The 6,587-nt window shown below is 39.6% G+C and overlaps 1 protein-coding gene across 13 annotated transcripts in view; it reads right to left on the bottom strand.

Annotated features, from left to right (window-relative positions):
* Positions 1-6,587, bottom strand: part of ACBD6 (acyl-CoA binding domain containing 6) — a 207,796-nt gene that overhangs the window by 45,110 nt on the left and 156,099 nt on the right. The gene's annotated exons all lie outside the window — the stretch shown is intronic.

Here is a 6,587-nt window from a genome sequence, read left to right as displayed (position 1 = left end):
CCACACAGTTCACCAGAGTGGCTATACCAGCTTACATTCCCACCAACAGTGCAAGAGGGTTCCCCTTTCTCCACATCCTCGCCAACATTTGTTGTTTCCTGACTTGTTAATTTTAGCCATTTTCACTGGTATAAAGTGGTATCTTATTGTGGTTTTAATCTGTATTTCCCTGATGACAAGTGATGTGGAGCATTTTTTCATGGGATTGTTGGCCATGTGTAGGTCTTCTATGGAGAAATGTCTGCTCATGTCTTCTGCTCATTTCTTGACTGGATTGTTTGTCTTTTAGGTATGGAGTTTGAGAAGTTCTTTATAGATCTTAGATACTAGCCCTTTATCTGATATGTTATTTGCAAATACCTTCTCCCATTCTGTAGGCTGCATTTTAGTTTTGCTGTTTCCTTTGCTGTGCAGATTTTTATCTTGATGAAGTCCTAATGGTTTATTATTGATTTTGTTTCCCTTGCCTTTATAGACGTGTCTTGTAAGAAGCTGCTGTGGTTGAAGTCAAAAAAGGTTGTTGCCTGTGTTCTCCTCTAGGATTTTGGTGGATTCCTATATCACATTTAGATCTTTCATCCATTTTGAGTTTATCTTTGCGTATGGTGTAAGAGAATGGTTCAGTTTCATTCTTCTGCATGTGGCTGTCCAATTTTCCCAACATCATTTATTGAAGAGAATGTCTTTTTTCTATTGGATATTCTTTTCTTCTTTGTCGAAGATTAGCTGACCTGACCATAGAGTTGGGGGTTCATTTCTGGGTTCTCTAATCTGTTTCACTGATCTATACGTGTTTTTGTCAGGCTCCGCTTCTAATTCTAGTTCTCCTGCTACTTCCACACATCTTCAGTTACTTCCTTCACTGAAGTCTTGCACCCCTCAAACTTATCCAGGAGCGTTGGAATCACTTCTTCCAAACTCTTGTTACTATTGATATTTGGACCTCTTCTCATGAATTATGAATGTTCTCAATGGTATCTGGAATGGTGAATCTTTTCCAGAAGGTTTTCAACTTACTTTGGCCAGATCCATCAGAAGAATCAGTATCTATGGCAGCTATAGCTTTAGGAAATGTATTTCTTAAATAAAAAGACTTGTAAGTTGAAATTACTCCTTGATTCATGGGCTGCAGAATGGATTTTGTGTTATCAGACATGACAACAACATTAATCTTGTACATCTCCATCAAGGGTTCTTGAGTGACCAGGTGCATTGTCAATGGGCAGAAATATTTTGAAAGGAATCTTTTCCTGAGCAGTAGGTTTCAACAGTGGGCTTAAGATATTCAGTAAACCATGTTGTAAATAGATGTGCTGTCATCCAGGCTTTGCTGTTCCATTTTTAGAGCATATAGGCAGAGTAGATTTAGCATAATTCTTAAGGGCCTTAGGATTTTTGCAATGGTCAATAACAATGGCTTCAACTTAAAGTCACCAGGTACAATATACCATGACATGAAAGTGAGCCTGTACTTTGAAGCTAGGCAGTCTTCTCATCTCTAGCTCTGGAAGTCCTAGATGGGATCTTCTTCCAATACAAAGCTATTTTGTCTGCTCTGAAAATCTGATTAGTGTAGCTATATTCACTCTCTTTGCTGCATCTTCTGAATGACTTGCTACAGCTTCTATACCAGCACTTGCAGCTTCACCTTGCACTTTTATGATACGGAGACAGCTTTTCTCCTTAAACCTCATGAACCAACCTCTGCTAGTTCAGACTCTTCTTTTGCAGCTTCCTCACCTCTCTCAGCCATCATGGAATTGAAGAGAATTAGGGCCTTGCTTGGGATTGGTGTTAAGAGAAAGCTGCATCTGGTTTGATTTCTCCAGATCGCTGAAGGTTTCTCTGTATCGGCAATAGGGCTGTTTTGATTTCTTATCATTTGTGTGTTCGGTGGAGCAACGAATTTCCTTCAAGAACTTCTTCACATTCACAACCTGGCTGTTTGGCACAAGAGGCCTAAGTTTCGATCTATCTCAACTTTCAACATGCCTTCTTATCAAGCTTGATCATTTCTAGTTTTTGATTTAAAGTGATGTGACTCGGGGATCCCTGGGTGGCGCAGCGGTTTGGCGCCTGCCTTTGGCCCAGGGCGCGATCCTGGAGACCCGGGATCGAATCCCACATCAGGCTCCCGGTGCATGGAGCCTGCTTCTCCCTCTGCCTATGTCTCTGCCTCTCTCTCTCTCTGTCTCTCTGTGACTATCATAAATAAATAAAAATTAAAAAAAAATTAAAAAAAAAATAAATAAAGTGATGTGACTCTGTGAGATATGTGACTCTTCCTTTCATATGAACTTTTAGGGGCTATTGTACAGTTACTAATTGGCTTAATTTCAATACTGTTGAGTATCAGGGAATAGAAGGGCCTGAGGAGAGGGAGAGACATGGAGGAACAGCCAGTCAGTGGGGGCAGTCAGAACATATGCCATATTTATTAAGTTTGCTCCTGTAAATGGCATGGTTCATGGAGCCCCCAAACAATTATAAGAGTATCATCTAAAATCACTGATCACAGATCATCATAATGAATACAGTAATAATAAAAAGTTTGAAATACTGCAAGAATTACCAAAATATGAAGCAGAGACACGAAGTGAGTAAACACTGTTGGAAAAATGGTGCTGACAGACTTGTTTGATACCACAAACCCTCAATTTGTAAGAAACATGGTATCTTCAAAGTACAATAAAATGGAGTATGCCAGTATTGTGAAGCTATTCTCCAATTCGTTTACATTTGCTAGAGGTACTTTTGTGACTTTCTGGCTTTAAGGTAATCTGTGCCTTTAGTCCAACAGTACTAGCAGCAAAGCCCTGCTAAAATGGTTTTGATTATATGTTAGTCTATTCATTAAATCATCACATATTTGTATGTGTATTTGTTATTGTTTACTTATATTCACAATTAACACAGGGACTGATAAAAAAATTTAGAAAGAAAAACTTATTTTTCTTACTTTTTTGTGTGGCAGAAACTGTGCTAGGCATTTTCACATATATAATTAATCTTCATTTGAAGTAGGTTATTATCCAAATTTCACAAAAGTGGAAATGAAAGTCAGAGAGGTTCTGTAATTTGCCTAAGTCACATGATATGTAAGCAGTTCAATCCTAATTTGAACCTGCATCTTTCTGACCCCCAAACCCACATGGAAACGTCCAAGAGGCTAACAGAAAATACAAATCCAGAGTTTAGGAGAGAAGCCTGAGCTACAGATAAAGGCTTGAGAAACATCAGACCAGAGAGAATAACTGAAATCACAGGTGTTAATGGGATAGTCTAGAGAAAGTATATAGTAAGAGGTGGGGTGAAAGTGGAGCCTGTTGTTCAAAGAAGCAGACAGAAGAAAACGAGCCTGATAAGGAATGGTCCAAAAAGGTGGGAGGAAGGGTCACACCTGAAGCCAAGGCAAGAGAGTGTCAAGGAAAGAGTGGCCAGTAGTATAAAAAGGTCAGGTAGGTAAGCAAAAGTACCACCTCTGAGAAGCATGGGGCAGAGACCAATGGTTTTCTCTGCTGTGGCAGCCGCAATCCCTCCATGTGCATTTCTCTGAGGGCAGTCATCCTGCTGTATCATCACACGTGTCTGTCATTCCAGGCTGAGGTGCAGTTATACCACAGGAAGGGTTCAGTCATGTAACTACCTACTGGGTGTAGATCAGAACCTAACTAGAGCAAATGCTGAAATGATTACTGAATCAATGAGCTCAAAGCTACTCAAACCTACGAGGTAATAAAACTGGACAGAGAATGGACTCCCTGCTTTAGGATCAGAAGACAGGACTCTGGCTGACGGCCCAAGTTCCTGGATGTGAGGCTCTGCTGTAGCTAACTGCTTAGCCTTCCTGAATGCCATTTATCTGACAGAACCTTTTCTGCTTAGTTGGATTCCTGGTTCTGACCCTCATGGCCAGGATTCTCCTATTTCACGTGTGGTGGTAAATGCTAGATAGAAAAGCTAAATGCTGCAGAGTAATATTGGGTGCTGAATGGTTGAGCAAGGGAGAAGATTCTCTAACAAGAAGCAAGTCACTGTAAAAGTTAACAGTATTACTGGTAACTGTGACAGTAATTACATTCACTGGCCTTACTAATTCTACCAGAACATGACAGCCCTTTTCCCACAAATATGCATACAGAACCCAGATTTACTGAATCCTAATGATTTTTATTATGAACCAATAATACAATGTGAATTTTATTCACAATAATTCAATGTGCATTTCCATCTTAAATTATTTATATTTAACTGTACAATAGCTATTGTGTTTCTAGAGCTTCTAGCAGGCCAAAGTTTTTTCCTTAGAGAACTTGGATTGATGCTCACCCTCCACACACATACTTTTCTCTGTTCTACTAAACTTTATTAATTTTTTATTTTTTTATTTTTTAAAGATTTTATTTATTTATTCATAGACACACACAGAGGGATAAGCAGGCTCCACGCAGGGAGCCTGACGTGGGACTCGATCCCAGGTCTCCAGGATTACACCCCAGGCTGCAGGCGGTGCCAAACCACTGTGTAACCGGGGCTGCCCTGTTCTACTAAACTTTAAAAGTTGCTTTAATCTTCACTGTATTTGGAGGCCAGATAATCACTATTTTTCTAAAAATGTGAATATTCTATGTGCTAGAAAAATCCTATTGATTAAACAAAGAATTCCTTCAATGGAACACAGCATTAAAAACTGTGAAACAGTGTCTTGGGAATTAGAGGTTTGTCTCATTTTATGCAATAGCAAGGAGCACACCAAATCATACTCTAAATGCAATGGGGAATTATGGCACTTGTTGATAAATCCTTTTGAGCAGCATCTTTTTACACTTGATCTTAGCCAAAAGGCTGAGAAGTGACAGCAGTATCTTTTTATAGTGTCACTAACCTTTATCAGTTTGGTAAGGCAAAATGGTGCCGTATTATATTTCTCAACCTTTAAATATTCATGCTGTCTTCAGATAAACGTAAAGACTGCATGCATGTCCTTTAAACATTTTTTTAAAAGATTTTATTTATTCATGAGAGAAACAACAAAAGAGAGAGGCTGAGACATAGGAGGAGAAGCAGGCTCCATGCAGGGGGCCTAATGCGGGACTTGATCCCGGGACTCCAGGATCACACCCTGAGCCAAAGGCAGATGCTCAACTGCTGAGCCACCCAGGTGTCCCAAGCCACCCAGGCGTCTCCCACTTTAAACATTTTTTATATGAAAAATTGTACACATACACAAAAATAGAAAATACGAATTTCCATATACTCATCTTCCAGATTCAACAACTACAATGATTTTGCTTTCTTTTTTCTTACGGAAATACTTTAAAGAAGTTCCAGATATTATGTCATTTCTCCCCACATATCTCAATATGAAACTCTAAAAAACATGGGAATATATTCTTATCATCACAACAGCAAAGCTTCCTGATTGGCTTAAAACTGTCTTTTTATAATTGATTTGTATTAGGATCCAAACAAGGCTCCATGCTACATCTGATTGTTAGATCTCTTAAATATTTTCTACCTAGAGCTGACTTCATCTAAGTGCCACTGACTTGTAACAGGGTTAGTTGTTCAGTAGAATGTCCCACAGTTTAGATTTGCCAATTTCCTTTCTTTTGATGTCAATCATGTCATTATCACATATATTTTTAATTAGGTTTTTATTAGATTGGGGTTAAGCATATTTTGGTAAAAACACTTTATTAGTACTACTCTGTACTTCCTACTGAAAAAGGGGTCTTGAGGAGCAAGCAGATGGTATTTGAGAGGATGGGAGTGGATGCATATATGACAGGGTAAGGGTAGACACTACAGGTATGAAAACATGAGCAAAGGCATAGATGAAAATAGGTAAATAAGTCATGTGTTCAAGGGAAGAAACTACCTACACCTGCTAGAGGTAGGTTTTCAATACTATCACGGTACTATATACACAGGTTCCATCCCCCTTGGCCCTGCTGACTCAGCAGTGTGTGCGTGTGCGTGTGTGTGTGTGTGTAGGCTCAGCTATCTTTATTTCCTTTTTTTTTTTTTTAAGATTTTATTTATTCATGAGAGACAGCGAGAGAGAGAGAGAGAGAGAGAGAGAGAGAGGCAGAGACACAGAAAAAGGAGAAGCAGGCTCCATGCAGGAAGCCTGATGTGATACTTGATCCCGGGACTTGATCCCGGAACTCCAGGATCTGGGAAGGCAGGCGCCAAACCGCTGAGCCACCCAGGGATCCCCAGATATCTTTATTTCTCCTAAGGAAATAAAATTCCTAAGGAAAGTTCCTAAGGAACTTCAGATGCTTTGCCAGGCCTGAAACTCACTGACCTGAAGAACAGTGTACATATAAGTGGTCTGTTCTTGGTAAAGTTCATTCCTGCTCCAGGGATTTGGGGCATGACTTACAGCCACTTCTCTCCAGATGTCTCAGTTTAACTACAATCTCCTCAAGTAAAGAACTACTTGACTACTTTGTTCAAAGTCACCAATCTGGTTTATCTCTTAGCACTTGCCTAATACTGTTTTACCTGTTTGTTTTGGTATGTTTCCCTCACTATAATTTATGTTCCCAAAGAGTGCGGACCTTGTCTTGTTCACTGTG

Source organism: Canis lupus, chromosome 6 (assembly GCF_048164855.1).
Source record: "Canis lupus baileyi chromosome 6, mCanLup2.hap1, whole genome shotgun sequence".
Taxonomy (NCBI): domain Eukaryota; kingdom Metazoa; phylum Chordata; class Mammalia; order Carnivora; family Canidae; genus Canis; species Canis lupus.
This window is presented reverse-complemented; position numbering and strand designations above follow the sequence as displayed.